General features: G+C 38.2%; 1 long non-coding RNA gene across 1 annotated transcript; it reads right to left on the reverse strand.

Annotated features, from left to right (window-relative positions):
• Positions 1–753: 753 nt before the first annotated feature.
• Positions 754–23872, reverse strand: LOC119252702 (uncharacterized). The gene is made up of 3 exons (XR_005126893.2): positions 23781–23872; positions 5736–5824; positions 754–1755 (listed from the first exon to the last, which is right to left on the reverse strand). It is a non-coding gene; the product is annotated as an uncharacterized LOC119252702 (long non-coding RNA).

Here is a 23872-nt window from a genome sequence, read left to right on the forward strand (position 1 = left end):
TGTCATTTTACTCTGGCAATCCTGGACTACCTGTAGGTTCCAGGGTACTATGTTCCCTTTTTCAATGTGTCTTTTCTGACAATAATAGGGATGCAAGTAATATATTAAAACTCTAATCACTTGTAACACCCTTATGCCGCATTTTCCCAGCCCAAATCATATTCTGTGCTATTCATTTCTTTCTTCATTCATTTCATTCTTCATTTAATTTTTCTTCAAAACTCAACTCACAAGTCCCCTACAAAAATTTCCCTCACACAAAACTGTACCACCCAATTCTGGCCTGGCAACTGGTAGCCCTCCTAACAAACAATAGGCAGGTCCACAGCCTCTTCTTCTCATCTCTTTATTTCATAATCTCTTTTTTTGTTTGTTTGTTTGTTTGTTTTGTTTTTTGAGGGACCCTCGCCGGCGGCCTGGGAACGAACCGGCGCTGCAGAGGCTGTGGGCAGCCTCGCAGCCCAGCACTCAACCGCTGCGCCACCAGGGGAGGCCCTATTTCATAAACTCTTGCTACAAGCTGTCTTTTCTGTCAGGTTATAAGGTCATTGGAAGAAGAAGCCGTGTCTTTCTGTCTTTATCATCTAGCACAATATTCATATTGTACTTACAAATATTTATATAAGCATATGCTTATATATATTTATATTTGATTATATCTATAACATCTGTATCTATAATGTTTTTCCAGTAAGGCAGAAACAATCTCATTGAGCTTTATCAGAAACACAAGCACTAGCCAAGCATGTCCTCCTAAGAAGTCTCAGTTTTATCTCATCGAGGATCCTCCTTCCAGTCTCTAAATTTTGATACTTACCAGTTCTTTATCTATTGCCCTAACCTTAGTGGTGGTAGCTGCTTCTGGCAGTTATTACTTCCCTGTCTATGTTTTTAGTTCTTCAATAATAGTTCATTAATAATAGTTAGCAATTCCTCTTATTAAAAGCTTTCTGTTTAGATGCACAACGTGGGTTCTGTGTGCTAACTCCTAACTGATGTCTTCCACATAGGGTTGTTGTGAGCATTAAACTAATTGTCCACGGAAAGTACTGGTACATTGAAAGAACTCAGTAAGTGCTAACTGCTGGTTTTACTTATTAATTGTTCCATTGCTTAGGAAGAACTGAGTATCTGTTATGAATATTTCCTCTTACTTATTGACTTATTATTTTTCTTCAGGAGTAATAAAGGAAAGGCTAATCACAAAAGCCTTAAGTTTGTTTTTATTGGAAGGGGGGAGGTTTTATACTTATGTATTCTTTTGGAATTCTTTTCAAATTCTGCAGGAGGCATAGGAATGTGGGTCCACAGATCTGGGGATTATTTGCTCTCACAATTGCAACTCTCACATCACTTTCTAACTGGTAGAGAAAAATTCCTCTAGAGAAAGCATTTTGCCTGTGAGTTGTCAACATTAAGTCCCAAACAGAAAACTGAACAGAGCTGAGTATATATGGAGAATAGACTCATTCTCTTTGGCATTTGTTTTTTCCTGAATTCAATCCCAAGCAATATTGTGGTTTCCATATGCTCCTTCTTCCTGGTTTCTTTTATACTGTCTCTTTCTAAAATGTCTATTTCTGTTAAATATTCCAACATGTTCCTCTGCTTATCATGGACACTTTCCTCTCATTATTTCAGATGTCCTCTGGTTAAATGAGAACGCTCCATTTTATTTCTCCATTTGGTGATCCCAGTCTATTGCTCCCCCTAAATCCTTTGCTGTTTATCTGGTCAACATATTTTCAAAATGTCCTGTAAGGCAAAAGAGTAAGTTTGTGGTTATTGATCTCCTGAGAAGCACTAGAAATTATCCTTAATGTTATGGAACTGTGGGAAAAGAGACATTGGGCAATTTGTTTCTATACCTAGTAGAAGCTATTATTTATGAGACTGATTGGGGTATCTATATTAGCCAACATATTTGAATTTTAGCTAGAATCCAGGGGGTGAAGATTGTGTGTGTGTGTGCACGTGTGTGTGTGTGGGGGGGAGAGTGAGCGTGCACCTGTTTGGGAAAGGAGGTGGGTTTATTTTTTTTTTTTTATAGAGGCATGTTTTTTATTTATTTATTTGTTTGTTTGTTTTGTTTATACATGCACTGGGTACAGTCAGAAGCGCGGGAGGGTGAGAGAATTCACCAGAGCCAGAGCGGGGAGCAGAGCAGGCAGAAGGACCGAAGGACACTGCTGAGGGGAGCAGCGGGCGGCAGGAGAGGTCTGCGCGCCATGTGGGACCCGCCTCCAGTGGCCGGGGAGCAGCCGGGGATTGAACCAGCGCTGCAGAGGCTGCGGGCAGCTTCGCAACCCAGCGCTCAACCGCTGCGCCACCGGGGAGGCCCAGGAGGTGGGTTTAGGAGGAGTCAATGAAAGAGCAATAACTGATGATTGCCCTGTGCTTCATTCAGGTAACCTGCTTCAGGCATACTTACTGTAGTAGACAAAAAGAGTCTGTTTCAGCAGCATTAGGAGCTATGCTGGGAAGACCCTTTGAAATGTTGTACTTAAATGGTTTCATCATAGTTTGACTAGACTTAAGAGGCCCACCCATAGCTATAAGTTTATTAAATTCATTATGGAAGAAAGTAGAATTTTTCCCTCTTCTGTTTCAAATATGCTCACACAATTGAGCTAAATCTAAAGTAAAAGAATATTAATGAAGTAGAACTGATTTATATCAACCAAGAGAAAAAGCTGGTAGAGGGCCACCATCGAGGTTTCTAGTCCATAATAATAGGAATATATAAATGTAGATAAAGATAATTAAAAAGAGTGAAAATTTCTCCTTTCTTTGTTGCTACAGAATGAAATATGCCAACAATGTCCCTCACAGGATCTTTTTTGTATTCTTTATATAGAGAGAGTATTTCATAGGGAAATGGAAGATGACAAGCAAAAGATAATTCATATTCCTTCTTTTCTCTTTTAGTCTACTTGGATAAAGTCTTTCCCATGGGATTTACCCCCTTTATTTTCTGAATGCTACAGGGTCTTCCTTTATTGTGTACTATGTGCTATTTGGCTCTTTTTATAAGCCTGCCAATTTACTCCTACGGTCTGTTAGTATTTAATTATCCAACTACCTCACAATTAAAACTTATTCCAACTGTTGAAGAATTGCTGTCTGGCACTTATTTATCTCTTTCCTTTACATATGATAAACATCTAGGGATTTCTTGATATGTATTTTTTTAATTCTAAGTTTCCAATACTAATTGATGACGGCAGACAAAAACATGTAGCCAGATCATTAGTGAAGGATTTTTCAAGCTGAAAATAATTGGGAAAGAAGAGATTTAGGAAACTAAAACTCAAATGGCCTGGTAACCATTCAGAAAGAACAAACTAATGTTACACTTGTGAAACTTTAAGTGTCTGATTCTTATTATTACATGAAAGAAGAATGAACTTTGAAGTCACAATGATTTAAAATATTTAGAACTTTAAGGGTTTTTTTTTTTTTCACAATATATGCATGCACAATTGATGACTGGTGACACTGTGCCCTTGAGCTGGTTTATATTCTCAGTGTCTCCAAGGTGTCATGGTGATGGCCCTCACACATCCAAAAGCTTGATGATATTCTCTCTGGAGCCCATCTGTGAACCATTGGATCAGATGGGAGAGTCACAACCAAACAATGGGTTAAATGAGATTTGCACAGAACCTTCCACCTTCTCCAGTTTGAATTTGCAGTTGTTACTTGTTTTTGTCTTATCCTGGTTTCAGCATCATTTGCACAGGTACCATTTATTCCCATCTGAGCAGACGGCTCACCTTCGGACCTTCTTCTGTTCCACCCGGAGTCTGAGCATAGTGCTAGTCCCTCAGAACACTTCTGAGGCAGGAAGTTCTCTGGCCCTGAGGGGGAAAATACCTGACACCCCAAATATCTGATATTCCAAAATCTTATCCTGGTTATTTTTTTAAGATTTCTTTTTATTTATTTATGAATACAGAACTGGGGTGGGGGCCAGAGGTGCAGGGGATGAGAGGATTCACCAGAGACAGAGTGGGGTACAGAACCGAACCGGCAGATCTACTGAAATACACTGCTGAGGGGAGCAGTGGGTGAGACAGGAGAGGTCTGCTGCACCATGTGGGTTAGCTCCCTGACCTGAGATTGAACTCATACTGCAGTGGCTGACTATAGCTTCATAGTGCTGAGACTTAACCTTTTATATGCTGAGACTTAACCCCTTGCGCTACCAGGGAGGACCCAGATCCTGGTTGTTATTTAGCATACTAAGGAGGTAAAACAGCCACTAGACTGTATTCTTCCTTAGGGGCTCCTGAAGTCTGTTCTCTATTCTTCAGAGTCCCCTGTGTAAGACCCCTTTATAATTTTCTCCAAATTTAAGATTTTCCTTAGACTAATTCTTCTTTCAAGGATCTGTGGCTCTCCAAGCTGAAGACATACTGTTGAGTATTGTAAATTGTGGGACTGAAATAAAAGCTCTGGTCTTACTTCATGGTTAAAAAAAAAAAAAAAAGAGTGAGATTTAAATTTTGCTCTAAGTGGTGTACAGATGAGAATCTAATGTATTTCTAGGACTGTCATTTGTCTTGTTATAGCAACATTTTCTAATGATGACCACATTTTCAGTGTGCAAATGTGCTTTCTTTGGTCATTTACTGTGTGAAAACAATTTTTACTTTGTAGGAGATAAAATGGAGTGTCTTGCACAGACACTTCCCACCTTTTTTTCTCATGGAGATTATCTTGTGTGTGGTGGAAAGTCAATGGTTTTAATAGTTAGGGCAGCCCTTGAACTGAGGGAGGATGAAGGATAGGTAAGTGAAATGTTGTCAAATTGTTAGAAATTTTAAAGATTCCAGAGTTAAATTAAATCATTCCTCTTGAACTATAATATAAATATTATACAATTATATATTTTTCTTTAAAGATTGACATTTATAAAGATGGAAGCTGAAAGACATTTTCTACATTTCTAGAGGAATTATTGAAAACTTATTCCCTAAGACAATTACTAAGGATCCTTTCTTCACATATGGGAATGATTTTTTCTGTGAGAATTCTTATGCTAAAGTATTTATTGTAATAAACATTCATAGTAATGATGTTTCACAGACTCAGAACAATAGAATTTCATACTAATATGACTTTTTGAATGAACTTGGGGTGACAGCCTTTGAATGTTTAGAGATCAGAAGGATAATGCCCCAAAACACTTGTAAGGGACATATTTTCTTTTCCATTCTAGTAATTTATAAACTTTAGAATACTTTATAGAAAATCAAATTATTTATTTTCCTTTGCTATTAGAGATACCACTTACCTTTTTTTTGTCTTTTCCCTCTCACCACAAAGTCAATATAGAGGTATATTCATTTGATTTTTTTTTTTATTTTTAATGATCTGGCTTAACATCTTTTTTCCTATATAACAGCTTCTAAACATTAGTAATCTAGGTACTGTGTTTCTAAATAAAAATATTTGATGAATAGATTTTCTGTCTTTTTATCTTAACCAAGTGACCACTCCTGGGTAGCCTTTCTGCAAATGGTTTATAAACCTTCTTCTTCAGGATGCTTATTTCAAATTCATCACCATTGTAATCATTCTTCATATTTTATGCAATGACTTTTATGAATAGGTCATCTTTCTTCTTTTTACTGAATACTTTTTCTTAATTTTGAAATCATGGAAAAGTATTTTATGTATCTCAAAGGCACTGCAGTGTTCTTTCTTCAAGATTGTGCATAATGCAATACCTTTTTCAGATGTCAGCAATTTTTGTTCATTAATAGCAACCTCCCTTTAAATGATGATGCACAACATGGAGGGACTTTGATCCCTGGAGCTAGGAGAGGGGGGGAAAGGAGAGAGAAAGAGAAAGAGAGAGAGAGAGAGAGAGAGAGAGAGAGAGAGAAGGGGTGAGTTATGTCTTTTGAAAAACCACATTCAGTACATATACTCTATTTTTTTCATTATATAAATTACCAAAAAATGATGTTAAATAAAATCTTAGCAGTTAGGGACATTAAAAAAAAACTGGGTAAAAATCACTGGAGGGGATATAACTAAAAATGAATAAACAGCTTGCTTTGGGGCAAGAAGTCGATTATTAGTTGAAATGGAAGTAATGTTTATGTGAGCTGCATATTGTTATATTTGACATTAAGTTGTTATCTTCACAACTGCCATAAATAGAATGTATTTATAAATATGTATCCATAGGAATGTCATTGGGGAAACTGAAATATGGTACAAATGAGTTAGGCTGTCATATCTATTCTGTGACTATGGGAACAATTAATTCTCAATATGCAGATTTTTGGTTTCTCTTGGCTGACATTATATTCCTGGGTCATCTCTAACTAGCTTCTGTGTATTCAGAGAATGTAAATCAAGGTTACTAAAAAGAACACAGTGAGAAGATAAATCTTTAAGAAGTCAGAAAAAAAACCTGATCACTCAAAAGTAATAAAGAAAACATTATTTAAATCTATGTCTCACCCCACACTTCCAAAATATTACAGAATCTGTAATCAAGTTACATTGACTCTTTCTTTTATTTTTCCTTTTATCCAGGAATTGACTATTACAGCCCATTGCATCTTTTCTTTCCAAGAGCCCTCATTTAGGGTTTTTACACTTCTAAGGATCATTAGCCATCACAGATCTAAGGTCATAGGGAATAGTGATGAGAGTTGAAACTTAAATGGTTATTAGTAAGAAGCTATAGAAAAAAAAAAACGAGAAAAAAATTTGAAAAGGTCTCAAAGGTTGCAATTTGTGAATAAGTTTTGATTTCTGTTCATCACCCTACTGTATTACCCTAACACATGTAAGAAATTCAACACCTCGATTTCTAAAATGTAAAAGTATGCATTTTTAAATTTATAGTTTAAGCTCAAACATTAGACAAATGTCAGATTTATTACACTTAATATTTATTTGTGGATACTATGATTTAAATCAAAATGTAAGATTATTTTACAGATATACAGAAATATACACTTATGTAGAACTATTACAACATAACAATAAATATCTGAATGTGTAATATTAGATATGTTTTAAACACAATATATGTAAATATATTCTTGATATTTTGTTCTGATTAGGCATTTTTCCAGAAATATGTTTGTTTTTAAATTGTCTGATTTTATGTTTACTTGATTGTCCCATTGGAATTTTACTCAGATGTAATTTTAAAATACATTTCCTTAAAATCATAGAAAAAAGAGTTTATTGGGAATACATATCTTCCATTAAGTTAAATTATTTGCTATCCTATCCTTTAGGGAGTTGTCTTCCTAAAGAATATAATACTAATAAATGAGCAAATGGTGATCATTTGTTTGTACTAACTTTATTAGTTACTCAAATGGAAATAATAGAATAACTGTTAAAGGACTAGAAATAAAGACTTCTATAATCAACACATTCTGCTTTCCCATCATGCAGATTGACCAATTGTGTGTTGTAAATATTACCACAAAAGGAAATATTTTTAGTATAATCATGAATGACAAAAGAGAAGCAGGGAAAAAACCTGTCTCTTCTTTTCAGTTTAGAAAATGGCTCTCCTGTGACCTTTCAAACATTTTCTTTTGCTCTAAATATTTTGATAATAAAAATAAGACAGTAATTACTTTTTTGTGAAATAAGTCAGATCTCTCTCTAGAGAAATGAATCAGTGAGGCAGTTTTGCTCCCTGGCAGGGGCTGCATTTTGAACACCTCCAGCTTTCTTGTATCCATCTGGGTGAATATTCAGACTGGAGGAGGGTCTCCTGTGGCAGCTTCATTTCAGAAGCCCCATCAGGCCAGTCCTCTGAGCGCTGACACCCTTAGCTTGCCCTCAGAGCTGACACTGCCAAGGACTCCAACTCTGGACTGGAAGCTTATTCTGAAACTGTGGGCTCACGGGATAGAAATGCACTGCCCTGTCTCTCCCCTTCTGCAGGACCATTCTCTAGCCCCAGCCCCTGACAGGGAGTTATTCCAGCAGTCATGTGTTATATCACATGGCCTCATGTCAGCAGCAGCTGATACTCAGCTGAATTCTCACGCTGACCAGCCACCTCTGCTGTTACCTGTCACACACCCGTTACATACACAATAAGCTAAATTGGGTACAAGATTCCTGCCAATTTAAACCAAGGAATGCCAAGGCAAGGAGCCCATGAGTGGTGACAGTTGAGGCTAAACTGTCTTTGTACGGACAAGTGAAACTGCTGAGTGTATTAGTGTTCTGTTGTTGCAATAACAAATTATAACAAATTTGGTGGCTTAAAACAACACAAATTCACTCTCATGTGGTTTGAAGAAGTCCAAAATGGACTTCGCTGGGGCCAAACTAGGGTGACTGCAGAACTGCACCCCTTGGAAGTCTTTAGGGGAGAACCTGTTTCCTTGACTTTTCCAGGATCCAGAGCTCTATATTCCACATCCTTGGTTCATTGCCTTTTTCTCCATCTTTAAAGCCAGCACGGTCATGTCTTTCAGTCTCTCTCTGCTTCTGTTGTCAGGTCACTACCTATTTTCCTGGTCTCCTGCCTCCCCCTTATAAAGTTCTCTGTGATTATATGGGACCCACCTGGATAACCCAGGGTAATCTCCCTATCTCAAGATCCTTAACCTAATTACACATGCAAAGTGTTATTTGCCAGGTAAAGTAACAATTAAGGTTCTGGGGATTAGGACGTTGGCATCTTGGGGGTATTAGAACAGCCAAGCCCAAAAAGAGTAAAAAATATGAGTCATGAAAACATATGAGATATAAAACATACATGAAGTACAGAGAAGAGATGTCAGTTTTATCAATGAGAAGGCAAGCAGGGTAAGGTTAGAGGGAAGGCTCAAGGTTTCCTGTAGCTACAGTACCCATATCCAGAAACACACTCCAGTGTGTGCTTTTTCTGTAACCTGAAAGTCAGCTTTATCTATGTGTGGTTATCCAGAAAATAAATTGCTGCTGCTGGAGGAACTTGAGTTGTCTCTGATGCTTGTAATTAAAAGGACCTGGTAGAGGAAGAGGCCTATCTATGATTCTTTCCCGTAAAAGTGGGTGGCAGAGCAGAAATGCCTGCTAATTGTCTAGGCATATATTGTATAATTATTTTACAATTCTCTAAGAAAATTGGTGATTTTTTTTCCTTTTGAATTTTAAATAGCAACAGCTATAGTTTAATGAAATGAGCTCTGGCTATAGCAAAGAAAATTTGCCTTAAATGAGACTTTGATCCTTAATAGCTATGACACTCGCAAGTCAACTGGCCCAGATTTGTTTTCTTGATTTCCCTGTAATGGGGATTACGCTACCAAGTTGTTGGGAAAGTACATGTTGTTGAACATGAAAGTTCTTTGAACCACAAAGAGCTACTTCTCTGTATTGTGACTGACATAGGAATCTAATGGATTTCTTATAACCTCAAAGTATAGCAAGATCCCCCATAATGTCATAGGTTATTCTGATAAATAACGAATAAGAGATTGTATCAGGATAGCGCAGTTTTGCAAAAGAATTAAGGTTTATCAACAGAGCAACTTAGGAATCAGAATAGGAGAGAAAATGAGAAGCAGCCATAAATGGCAAAGTTCAAATTTAATTTAGAGTATGTGATCATTTGCCAGAAAACTATATATGGGACAGGCAGATGGGGAAGGGCTGTGTACAGATGACAGGCTTAAGGTTATTTTACCAGAGTCTCAGATAATGGATATTGCCAGTTGTCTCTGTGAGAGAGTTGGAGTTTAGTTATGAATTTACATCAAACAAAGCACCTAAGTTCCCATGGTTCTTATTTGCCTATATTTTGAACTTGAAAAGAGAATAAGAAACATAAAGGAAATAAGATAAATGTACCTTATTCGAACTGGAAAGGAAAGAAGCATTTGGAAATGAATGGTACAATCCTGTTCTATTCTGAAAGAAATAAAAAGCATTTTGTCTTTCTCTGTTTGAGTAAATAGGCATCCAAGATTTTCTCTGTGAGCATGAAGACACAGAACTCTAGGCACCAGCCAAAATAGGACTTAGTACATAAAATCTGTGATGAAATTTCTAGAATTTACATAAAATCTCCTAACATAATCTTGGCATTTAACAAAATGTCCAGCTGAGTAAAGGCAGCAAGTTTGGGAGCTCTCAGGAGAAAAGGAAGGAAAGCACTGGCTGTGATTCTTTTTTTCTTAGAACAGACATCCTAGTCCAGGTTACCCCAAGAAGCAGCTTCATTATGCTGATGCTACGGCGATCTCAGGATGGAAATCTATTTTGATTTTGGTGGAGCTCTGATTTATATAAATTAGTGCCTTATAAAGTACTAACGATGGAGCACTCACTGAAAATTCACTCTAATCTGTCCTTTTATAGTTATTGTTTTCACAAAACTGTTAAGATAGAAAGTGCATTTATAAAAGGTACTGTCCTTCCATTTTCACAGTGGGTGTTATGGACTGAATGTGTGTGTCCCTACCACATCCATGTGTTAAAATCCTGACCCTCAGTTTGGCTATATTTGGAGATGGGCCCTCCAAGGAAGTAAGTTTAAATGAAGTCATAAGGTCGGAACCCTGATCAAATAGAGTGGGTATCCTTAAAAGAGGGGACACCAGATCATTCTCTCACGCATGCTCTCTCCTCCTCCCTCCCTCATGTGTACTCATGACAAGAAGGTGTCCAATTGTGACAGCAGAGAAGAGCTCTCCCAGTCAGCCATCCTATTGACACCTTGATCTTGAAATTCCAGCTTCCAGCACTTTGGAAAAAAAGTTTTGCTACTTAATTCACCTAGTCATGGCATTTCGTTATAATAGCCTAAACAGACTAAGACAAGGAGTGACCTAATTTGATCCCTAGATTGTGAAACAAAAAAGTATAACGGAAACTAGAAGCTAACTTTAAGTTGAAAGTCTTAATCTGTCCCATTTCATTTTTGGGATATGTGTCTATTAATAGTAGTATCTACACAGGATTTATTGACTTAAAATAGATGAAAATATTATGGTAAACATCAGTGAAACTGCAAAGCATAATCGATGTGGACTTGGATGTCTTTGTTTGCTTATAATTTATTTATGATGAAAAATTTACATAGTTATTTTCTGACCTATTTTTCTCATCAAGGAAATAGGAAAAAGAAATACCTATGACGTAAGCTAGACCTCTTGCAGAAAATTCATGTGAAATGTTTAAGAAATCAGAGGTGAATTTGGGAAATGCTACCTTGGATGGGATCTTTCAAGGAACAGAGACACCATTGTATGACCTCAGTCACCCAGGAGATGTTTGAGTATTGCAGGGAAGTAAGGAAATGTGCAAAGCCTTCTAACAACAGGCCTTCTGGAGACCTGTAGTCTTGTGCAGAATCCCTCAGCAGCTTTGTGCATCTGTTAATTGGATGTCTGATACCTCCCTTTGCTTCTCTGGCTTTGCTTTCCCATGACACAGGCTCCTTCTCTATGGTCTTTCTGCTTTCATCTTCTACTTCCTTGTGAATGCCCCTCTGAGCTGTATAGCCTAATATCCCAAGAAGGAATCTGGTTAGGAGGATTTGCCCACTGTGCACCTCTCCTGCAGGGTAGAGAGCTTGCGAGGGGACACATGATAGTCACTGGCCTCCCTCAAGTCAAGCTTTGGGACAGGCTGATTCATGTGGCCAGTCTCGCAAGGCTCTCTCCTTGATACTATAGCCATCAAATTGATGGGTGGATATATAAACTTTGCTGTTAAGGGGACATATCCATGTAGACAGAAGAAAAGCATGGCGGTATACACACACTGAGATCTGTCCTTTGCACAGCAATTAAAATCTCCATCTGGGGGCCCTGCTTCACTAACAACTTCTGCTCTTACTCACGCAAAGACATGTTTTTTTTTTTCTGTGTTTCTCATTCTCTCTCTTTCTGTCTCATCTCTGACACCGTGGTCGTGTATGGCCTATTTCACACTAGTAGCTGAGCAGATTGGAGAGGATCTGGGGCTGCAGCCAGTATTGGGTCAGGGACAGGCACAGAGAGGAGGGAAGGGATGTGGGTGCAGGTGCCAGAAATGAGTCACATGTCAGCAAGCAGAGAAAAGTTTCTGTCGGCCCTGTATCAGTTGTTTTTTTTTTTTTTTTTTTTTTAACATCTAAATAGAACTCCATATCAAATTAGCTGGAGGGCCTCTGGCGATACTAGACTTCAGCAGCCAGGATGAGGCATTTGAATTTTATTCTAAACATATTGGGATATCACATGGAGATATTAACAAATAGTAACACAACATGAATTATGTTTAGAAAAATCACCCAGGCTGCAGGGTGGGCAATGAATTGATGGTAGAAAGGGAACATGCAGGGAGACCTCTAAGGAGTTTAGTGCATCTAGGAAAAATCAGGGGAAAATGACACCTCAAACTTTTCAGAGAGATGATGATGACCTGGAACCTAGGCACAGCTGCAGATGGAGATGCCTCAATGTAGGTGGAGAGAAGATAGACTTGAGCTACATTTTGGGGGCAAGGCCAAAGAGACTTTCTCATGGATTAGATTAACAGCAGTCATGTAGCAACTGCTTAACACTGCAGGGTGCCTCTGGGCAATCCATGCTGTTGGAAAATTCTGACTTCCCACTGGCTTCCTCTACCTACTTGCCACCAGGGCCTCGCCATACTTATTACTGACTAAGCAGCCCTCCAGCAGCTCCTCACATTCAGCTTCCATCTGAATCCACTTCCTATAATCACTTCTGATATCTTAAAGTCTCCCTTAGCCCTCTGGAATGATGAAGTTTATTTTTGTAAAAGGTATTTTCAACTAAATATGAATGATTTCATGTACATTGCCCCCAAGGAAAATAAATCTGCATTTTCACATGGAATAACTCTTGTTCGAAGGTTAGCATGGTGGTGAGGTCAGTAGGGAAGAGCCTCTATGTCCCCAGACAGATCCTACTTTATTTCAACTTCTGACATTACTCAAAGTGGCTCCAGCCCGGCCTTGGATATTTTTCATGTGTGAATTCTGCATATCAGAATTTTTTAATATAGTTTAAAAATTATGTTCACTTGAAAACACACACACTCTAGCCTGGTCCCCACTCTTAAATCAGAATATCTGGGTTAGGGGGAGGGATAGGTGGATGTATTTTCACAAATTCCTTAGGTTAGTAATCAGCAAATTTTTTCCCTGAAAGGGATACACAGTAAATATTTTGAGCTTTGTCGGCCATGTGGTCTCTGCCCCAGCTAATCAACTCTGTGGTTATTGCTCAGGTAAATAAGTGAGGGTTATGTTTCCATAACTTTTATTTATAAAACCAGACAATGGACACAGTAATGTGACTGTATGTGCTGCGTCCTGTGATGGCTCCACTGGTTCTCTAGGCTACAGGTAGCCTTGCTGTTTTGATCCTGATTTGGGATATTTACATTAATTCTTGGTCGTCCATTTATTTCTTGAATGTTTACTTTATGCCAGACACTTACGCTACATTTACTAGCTCAGACCTTCAAGGAGTCATAGTTACTTTGACAAAGATAATTAATAATGGCAGGATAAGGTAAGAACCAGTTTTTTGGAGGAGAAGGGAAATCAAAGCCAATGCTGGTAGAAAAAGGAGCCTTTCCAGAGTTGACTTGAATCCACATTTGGAAACTCAGCCCTGGCCAAAGGCTCCAGGGTCAACTCTGACCTGAAATAATAGCCTCCTCTGAAGACCTAGTCTCTGGCTACTGGGCTCTCACTTCAGTCTAGATTGTAGCCCTACTGTGTGCTTGAGTCATGGGAATGTACTCTAAATTTCCATCTCTCTTTCTGGCATCAATGGTTTGATTTAATCCCTCTTCCCTTATCACTCTGATAATGCAATCTGCTGGGTCTGGCCTCTCTGATTCCAGGGATTATTCTGGTACTTAGTTTCTTAAGTACCTCAGGCCCTAGTTGCCAGGGACTAAATTGTTGCTTTCCTCTGAATAGACCTTGGGATGTAGGCTCTCTGGATTCCATCCATTCAACATTGTGGGCTTTCTTTTCCTTCTGTCTCATCTCCAATTGGCCCTTATTATCATTTTACCTGCATGCTTTCTTAATTTGTCTACTTCTCCTTTCTTACCATTCCAGATAGTTCATTTTTAAGAACCATTCTATACTCCTGCTGTAAGCACAGTTTTGTAGGAGTTGCTTCTCTTTAGAACTGCTCAGTGGAAAGCAATTTACCTTCTAGAAGCAGTGGTGCTGGTACAAGCCCAAATCCCAGTTCATAAGCCTGAGAAATATGATCCTTCAGCTTATTTCTGTATATTCTACAGTTTGCTATAAGTACTTTAATACCCTTATAAACTCAGTAGTGGATAGTTGCACTATCCCCCTACGATGTCCCTTGGTGGCTTTGTAAAGCAGTAACACCATAACAGTGTGGCCTCATTAGCTCTGGGTTGAAGTGCATCCAGGAAACAGGCCCTTTACGCACTCTTTGGCCAGGAAGCCGTCCTGGTGCGCTGGTGGGGTAAGCCTAGAGGTATTTCCTCTAATGATATTCAAAGGTGTTCAGAGCTGAGTGAAACATGATTTTGGTGCTGGCTAAAGCATCCTTCCTGACCAAGGTGTCAGTTAATTTCCAGAAAGATTAAACAACCCCTGCATACACAAATGTTCCAAATTCACAGGCCATCTGGGGTTCCTGTATCCTCACATGAGAGACCCCAGATGGATTGTAAATTCATCCCTGTGGGTAATATAGTGCAGTTTCTCCTCCGTCCTCCTGCTTTTCCCTGTGGCATCTGATACTATGGCCATGATGAGGTTAATTTATGTGGCTTGATACACTTTATCATCTGTCACTTGTACAGCTCTCGCTGTGCCATCTGGTGTCTCAGAGGCGGTTTTGGGAAGCAGCATGCATAACAAGGTATCTGCATTTGTGAATTCTTTCAAGCATTTATAGGTAATAGCTAAGAGATATTTTGAGAAGCCAGTGCCCGTCTCTGCTGCGGATCAACGCTAACGTGGATAATCTGACATGCGGTTCAAACAAAGCCTGTTATATATTGTAGGAAAACACATCTGAATTAGTCTGCAATCACCAATATTGATGGAACCTATTTATTTCAAGGCCCTGAATATCTCTATCAGACTGAGAATATCTTACTGGACTCTTGTGCAAATCAGTAAAAGGCAGAGGCAATGCCTTACTATCAAACATGATGGATGATGACACAAAATAGCATATACTAGCACAAAAAAGTTGTTAAAATCAAAAATCCTGCAGAAAAATGCCTAAGTGCCCCTATTATAATGATTTCATATCCACGTCTCATTTTCAGCAATGTGTTAGGACCTCAAGAGAGCACAACAAAACTCTAAATAGATAAAACTATGAGAAACAGAGAGAAAATATAATAAGTGGAGGTGAGGATGGTGAATTGATACCTCTAGTGCAGGCTGTCCTGTCTGTTGGTCTGGCTGTGATTAGACTACCTGGAGCCCCAGTGACAGGTGGAGGGTTATAAATGTTCATTGCAAGGGGCTTCTTGCTTCTCAGACATTGTAATTTATTTTGGTAGAGTAAGATAATGAGAATATATGTTTTGTAAATACTCAAGTAGGAAAAAGAAGAAGCAGGTAATTTCAAGGGGATAATTGTCAAGTTTGGCAAAGTTCTTAAAACAAGCTGATATTAAGACTGGTTCTGAAGGAGTATAAAATGACCCTGAGAAGAGAAACTGGACAGTGTGTAAGATCTTGCACAAATAAGAGGCAGAGATGAACCTCTCCATTCAGGATGTGGCCGTTCATTGACTTGAGCAAAGCACAGAGGCCTACGGCTTGATGTGGAATTGGCAGAAGAGAGGGAGCCAATTAGAACAAGTTGTAATATGTTAAGCTGAGATTTTGACATTTAGTTTAATTGGCATCATAGTTTTTTGTTGTATATTTTCAGGGAGGTAGTGAAAAAAAAGTAGGATTTCAGGAGAAATTGTTATAGCAGCAATATGAGTTGGTACGTCCAATGTGGGTGAGAGAATAGCAAAGAACCTCTAGTTATTCCAGTACAATTGCAGTCAAAATATAATGATAATACAGCTCTAGCAAATGGAATATTAAAGGTCATCTGCTGTTTCAAAAACAATTTTTTAGCTCAACGAGTTTACAAATATCATGAAGCCTTATTATTCTTCCTACCTCCATCCTATCTCTGCCAGCCTCTCATCATTGTCCTCTGTATTAGAGGGCTAAGAAAACACAAGGCAACATACGTTTCTCGTAGAGTCAAAGATCATCCAGAGAGCTATATAAAGATAAGAGTAAAATTGATGAGTTTATTTGAAAAGTCTATTGATTAAAAAAGTATCCATTGAAAACCTCTTCTGTGCAGGATCATCTCTTAGCACTTTCTGGTTCTAAATTTCTAGAAAGAAAAATCTGGAGTTCCTGTTTGTGAAAGATGTTCCTCTTTGTGAAAGCTTAACTGAGTCAGTACTACGCTTCTAACACTGGCAAGAACTGAGACTTTTGTGGGGAAGGATTTCTTTTTGTATTAGTGTCTAAATGATTGGAGAAGGGTGAGGCCAGACTCATGTTCCATTTTAATCCACTCTGCAATTATGCTGTGGGATTAGAAATCTGTTACATTCATGCAGATGTCTAGTGCCTACTCCCCCTATGGCATGGCCAACTATAGGGGCTGAACTACATGTTTGTGCTTCTTACTTTCTGGGAACAAATTTTACTTTTCCTTCCTGAATTATCCTTATTCAGACTTCTGGGAGTGCAGTCTGATAATCTGGGAAAGACTGATGGGATGGATCTTTCTTACCATGTATTACATGTTCCTGTCTGTATATTTTGTAGGTTAGACAAAACAATCTCTTCCTCTTTTATTTTGTAGCTCTTGGTGGAGTAACTCATCACTTCTTTTGACAATGTTAGCCATTTATCTCTCTTTTATTTAGTCCAGGGGTGTCAGCAAATTTTTCTGTAAAAAGTGCCATAGCAAACATTTTAGCTTTTAGGGGCCGTGTGGTTTCATACAACCCTCCGACTCTGCTGTCGTAATGTAAATGGAGCCATAGACAACACAGACAAACACAGGCATGGCTGTGCTCCAATGCAACTTTATTTATAAAAGAGGCAGTGACTGCGTTTGGCTTTTGGGATGTAGTTTGTCCACCCAAATTTGTCTATATGGTGTATGGCCTTTAATTTATTATTTTAATAATTTCATATTTCTATGCTCCAAAATTTAGCCAATACCTATGCTTTTCTTTCTTGTTTTGTACCAATCATCACTTTTGTGTTCACTGCCATGCCCACCATGTTTGCACTCACAATCAAAGAGAAGCTTGGCTTGGCTGTCTCTGCAGTCTAGGAATTCAGTTCTTTTAGCACACAACCTACTCTGTCCTGTGAAAATCAATTTTTCTACACTAGCTGGTGACTTTGCCCCATATTAACATAGCAAAATTCAAAGAAAGTTGTTCATATTGTTCTTCACCGAACTTTGAATTGTTTTAGCAGAATGCTCTCTTGTATTTCTATTACAGTTAGTAATTGCACTTGACTTGACTCTCCTGGTGCCATGGAATGTCTAAATAATCATTCCCTCCTATTTTCCCCTTCTTTGAATAACTAAGCCCACAGTGGCCATTTATAGTCTCTCAGTTGTCTTTACCTGACTTGGGTCCTATGTTTTGTACTTTCTGAGAGAAGGGAAAAAGTCAGTGGTCATTAAACTACATTACATGAGGTATCAAGTTTCTTTGAATTATCTACAAGAAGGTTTTTTGAATGCTCATGTACTTATAGAAAAACCATTTTTTCATTACCATCAAGGTATCTGATAGGAGGGCCATAGAACTATGCAATTCAATAGGAATCTCATACCTTTAAAGATAATTAGAGGGAGGATTCTCTCTGGGCTATTTCAGTTTTGAGATATGTAATCAAGACAAATCTCAATCAGAAATCTTGTGTTTGTTAGTTTTACTTTGGTCTTGCTTATTACTCTTATTTGCAAATGTAGACTTTTTGCAGTAACGAATATAAACTCCTTTAAAATGTTATCTGTGTACTACTTTCTCTTTTTTACAGGCAATCGTAGTTGATCCCCTTCCCCTAGGAATAAGAGTTTATTTATAACACTGCCCAACCAATATATTAAAAGAAAGCTTATTAAAATGCAAAATACTGTTCCCAAAGCAATGGTAGTTTTATTGCCTGAGATATATAAAACAGGTTGATTAAAGAATAAAGAAATAAAATGTGAGGAGAAATTATAATGTTTCCTTTACAATGGGGAAAAATTAAGCTTTTGCTTTTAATTGCTGAGCTTCTCAGTGAAACATTGTCTTGGCCAAAACAAATAAACAAATAAATTTTTTAAAAACCCTCAGTGAACCCAGGGCATTAAAATATCAGAACTCCCCAGTCAGTGAGCTAAACTCTGGACAAGGGATTTAATTTTGTCTATTCTGGTCCTCAATCTTTGTCACATGTATTTTATGGTTTCCACTTTCTAAACCCCTTGATATGTCTCATTTAAAGCTTATTTACAAGCAATGGGACTCGCATACATTAGCCATTATACAATTCGAAATTTGAGTTCTTAGGTCTTTCCAAATTTGGCTATGTTGTCTTACAAAGCTGGCAAATTCTGCCAATCCTGAGAAAACTAGTCTGAAATACTAGATTTAGAGATAGCTGATGGCATTTCTCATTTCATTAACATTTAAACCACATTAAGGACTAGTAATAAGTATAGCAGAGTCATTGGGTTTCTGTTCCAAGCTGAGGGGAGGCGTGTTTGTGGAAGGCGTTTCCTACTCTTGAAGAGTGATCAGGTAGGAGAAAGGTCCTACAAATTCCACATCTCAAAATAGGAATATTTCCAGGAAAAAAGTAGGAAAAAAAATCTTGTTGAAGGAAAAAGAGTCTTATCGTGAAAAGTTTAGATCTGCTATTTGGGTGTGGAGTGTCAGGCAAGAGAAATATAATGTTCACCCTGCTCTTTCTCTTGGCCCCTGAGAGGATGTCCAAATAAACACTCCAGGGCCTGTACACAGAGGCTGTCAGCAGCCCAGGAACTGTGCAGACCACATGGAAAGGGAATTGGGTGTAGACAGAAGTGAACTAGTCTTTGTCTCCATAATTCTTTCAAAGATGGAGAGAAAGGAGAGGAATTATATCCTTGCATCAAAGAGCAAATGTAAAAGCTAATAGTGGATATAGACACCTGGAGATCATGGTTATGGTTTAAATTTCATCTGATCTCCTTTTCTTAGCTGTATACTCAAATTTTTAAAACATTGTGGAGCAAGGGGCAGGACATATAACATTTAGTTGGTGGAGGAGTAAAGACTCCGGCATCTTGTATTAACGTTAAATCCAGGGCATTAGCTCCCTGTGTGTTAAGTAATCTGTGTCTAAGGTAGAATGAGGCTCTGAGAGCAAGTGCACAGGTTTGGCAGCTCAGGGTTCTCTGTGTCATGGTTGCCCAATAGGAGCAGGCTATTCTCTCAGCCCCTACTATGAAGCATGATTGGACATGACAGGCAATGAAATTCAGATGACCTGAATTACATGGTCTGATCTGATTTGACTAAGCCCATACTCCATACACTCAGCTAGGATATACACATTTCTGGGAGAAAATGCCTAGCTAATTAGTGATAACTCTCTTAACATTCATTTCCAATGAAAATACTGTTATTGAACCCCTGCTGTAGAACTATTTTTCCCCTGATCTCCATTAATTGACAATAGTAAACAAAAATAAGTTTAAGCATTTTATGTTGATTTAATGAAATCCTTCAGTAGAGTATGATTCCATTTTTTCCTTTAACAGATTAATTTAGGTAACATACTCAAAAGCACACACAGTCAGTAAATGCAGAAAGTATAATTAGAACCTATATTAGCCAACCTCAAAACCCCTGCTTTTAACCGCTCTGAAATAGTGCTTCTCTTCTGAAATGCCACTGAATCTTTTCTCCACCACGTTTAAAGTTATGTTGAAGTTTCCATGTTGTAAGTGAACAAAAGACCAGCATTATACATGCCCCTTGAGAAATACCCCTCTACCCTAAGTGTGCTAATAAACGTGACCCCTACCAGCTGGGTACAACATGAATCCTGCTCCTTAATTTCCCTCTCTCACAAAATAAGGTCATTTGTTTTTACTACTGGATTTACAAGCTGGAAAAGTGAGTTTGGCTAAATAGTTCTTGGTGAAGTGGGGGAGGGTGATGGAAAAGAATGGAAGGTAGATGCTTCAGTGTCCTAGGCAACATTATTACTGCAGAATTGAAGTTTCCACTTCAGAACTGAGGTTTTTGACTTCTATTCAAGAACTTGATATCATAGATGGCATGGATCACATACTAACTTATGAGAAGAGCTGTCTTTCCTTTCCCTTACCTGCTTCTCATCTTCTTCTTCTCTTACTAGAGGGCATGGGGAGACCATGGTGGATAGAAAGAGAAGTTGTGGTGGGGTCTTGCTGCAGATAGAGAACCAGTTTCTCATGGCCCCTCCCCAGACTGAGCTGAGCTTGCCCTTCAGAGACCTGGCCCCACTGCAATGAGAAAACTGTCTGAATTAGTTTCACCAATGCTCCCAAGCACTTCCTAGACCACTTGTGGAGTAAATTAGACTTGGGAAAGATTAAGGGAATTCAGTAGAACATGAGTGGTTCTATAGAGTTTAAAACTTTCAGAAAGATAAGCTGGGAAAAGAAGACAAAGGAATAGAAAGTGATCTTTATTCTTATAGGTAGACAGTGAATGGGTCACTGGTTCAGGCATGGTGGTAATTCTGGACAGAACCTTCCATGTGTGTGATTTATCAATGTCAGAAATAAAAATTGCCTTTGCATTTATCATTCTACCGCCTTATTCTATTACATCAGCTAAACTTGAAATCCCTTTTTTAGTCTTCCCACTTCTATGCTTTATAAAATCCATAGTGGGTAAGCATTTTCCTCTCTGCTGACCCCCAGTAAGTTGAGACTATATGCCAGTTGGAATAGAAACACATACAATTCCAAAATTCTAGCAACATCTGCGTATCTCAGCATCTTTGCAGTGACATTGAGCTACCCAAGGACCTGTCTTTGTTCACCCAGTTGTTGATTCCTTGCCAGGACATTCCACCACATTAATCCCACTGATGGCCTGTCTATGTAGATGGATTTTTAATCCATTGATTTTTTTTAAAAACTGCTAATAATTCCATTGATAACCATTATATAATTCCTTATTTCTTGGCTCTTAATAACAATTCACACTCTTTAAAATGTACTACAAATAGAGGAAAATTATTTTAAACATTATCTAATATATTTAATTTCCCAGTAATAATTTTATAAATTTTTTTAAAGATTTATTTATTTATTTATACAAGCACTGGGTGCAGTCAGAAGCGCAGGAGGGTGAGAGAATTCACCAGAGCCAGAGCAGGGAGCAGAACATGCAGAAGGACCGAAGTACACTGCTGAGGGGAGCAGCGGGCAGCAGGAGAGGTCTGCGCGCCATGTGGGACCCTCTTCCAGTGGCTGGGGAGCAGCCGGGGATTGAACCGGCGCTGCAGAGGCTGCGAGCACCTTCGCAACCCAGTGCTCAACCGCTGCACCACTGGGGAGGCCCAATAATTTTATAAATTAAGAAAACAGATCTGTATTAGCAACTTTCAATATTTACACACATCAATTAAACAATAAATATATTTTCCCATAGAAAACAACTTATAGTAAGTATTTGGACCCTTGAAAAGCTCAGATTAACTGCTGAGGCAAGGTTATGCTTTATCAAATACGATTTTATCTGTATGCAGTAACTGTTTGACTTTAAGAAACACCTATTCTAGCTATGTCTATTTGATGGATGTTGCTTATGTCTTAATTATGATTCTGTATTACCAGACAAAAGAAACCCATGAGCAAAAGTTGAAATCTATATACTGGACTCTGGCTTCTCTTCGGAAAAAAACTTTGGGGAATAAAAACTAGTAATACAAAATGCATTCTGAGTCTATGCCGCAACTGTGAACAACAAAGAGACTATTTTGAATGCAAACATATTTTCTTTCAGCTGTGAAAAAAATGTCACAGTTCGACTGAAGTCTTGTTAGCTATTGTGTCAAACTGGAATAATGTTTCTATCAGAACGTGTCTCATTTTTTAAAATATACATTTTAACTATAAATGTTGGCAGACCCATATCTCATATAGGGCAATGGACTAGTTTTCATAACTGAATATTTGTAGATTCTTTAGAAGTCAAATTTATTTCCTCTAAACTAGATCAAATAAAAAAGTTTCCATGAAACAACCCAAATGCCCAAAAATAGATGACTGGATCAAGAAGATGTGGTTCATATATACCATAGAATATTACTCAGCAATCAAAAAAGATAAACACATGCAGTTTGCAGCAACATGGATGGAGCTAGAAGGGATCATGCTTAGTGAAATAAGTCAGAAAGAAAAAGAAAAATACCAGATGGTCTCACACATAGCAGGAATTTAGAAAACCTAAATAAAAGACCAGGAAAAAGACTAATCAATGCAAAGTAATAATCAAAATCAACAAGCAACTATAAAGCAGAGATAACACTATGGGGGCTTGTTTCCATGAGCTCCTTCATGAAATTAAATAATTAATGTCTAATTAATATTCTTATTTTTCAATTAACCAGAATAACAGGTAAACACTTGGACATATATAGGCCTCAAAATGATGGTGAACATGGACAGCCTAACAGATAAGCAAAGTGTGAGAGATATGGTGGGAAATAAGAAGTAATTGTCCTGCCACCAGCTTTATATGTGGTGACTAGAAATTTATTAAACTTTGATCTAATTGCAAAAATTGGAACAGTGGCCTTCTATGTATTTTAAGTTTCGAAAGGAGATGAAAAATGAGGTGAAACCCGAGACATGTTATTTTCTAAATATCACAAGCTGTTCTTTAAGTCATGAGCATATTTTCTCTCTCTCTCTCTTTTTTTAAGGATTTATTTATTTATTTATACAAGTACCGGGGTACAGGCCAGATGTGCGGAAGGGTGAGAGGATTTACCAGAGACAGAATGGGGAACAGATCAGGCAGACTGACTGAAATACACTGCTGAGAGAAGCAGTGGGCATGACAGGAGAGTTCTGCTCGCCATGTGGGACCCTCGCCAGCCAGCTGGGATCGAACCAGCACTTGCAGAGGCTGAGGACACCTTCACAGCGCTGCGCTCAACTGCCTGTGCCTCCAGGGCAGGCCCAAGTTTTCTCTCTTAACATTAAGTATAGTAATGGGATTGCACTCTGTGGTGTCATCACACAGGTACATCCTTACTGAGTATAGTTAGTACTACTTGGTGATAAGCTGGATGTATACAAGCACGTATCTCAGCAAATTTGTATCCCTTGTTAAAGATTTTCATTGTTATATTAATTTTGTGGGAAATGCATCATTAATTCACTTTAAGTCTGTTTTCCCTTGCAGTTCTGTGTTGGTTTTGTTCTTTACAAATTGTGACTAAGAACATGACAATTTGCGTCTTTGTAAAGGATATGTCTTTTTGCACAAAGAACTTAAAGTGTTCAAAATACTTTCGAACCTAAAATGATTTTTTAAGTTCCATAGTCAATGTTGCATGGGTTAGTAGTCAGGAATTCCTGGAGGACACAGGAATAGTTTTCTTCTCCTGCTCCTAAGTTATCAGCAGAAAACAGCTGGGGAGTTACTTTCTGAGCTCTTTTTCTCACCGAAAAAGGTTTTATATAGTGTATAACTAACACAAGATAAGTTGATGCTGAACAGAGTAGTCATAGTACCTTTCATTGCTTCTTCAAAAATCCTTTACTGGCTCTGTTGACCACAAAGCTGAAAGAACAACGCCTTCCCCATTCCAGTGATGAGCAGGTGA

Source organism: Talpa occidentalis, unplaced genomic scaffold (genome assembly GCF_014898055.3).
Source record: "Talpa occidentalis isolate TD23 unplaced genomic scaffold, MPIMG_talOcc4v2.1 talOcc4.2, whole genome shotgun sequence".
NCBI lineage: Eukaryota > Metazoa > Chordata > Mammalia > Eulipotyphla > Talpidae > Talpa > Talpa occidentalis.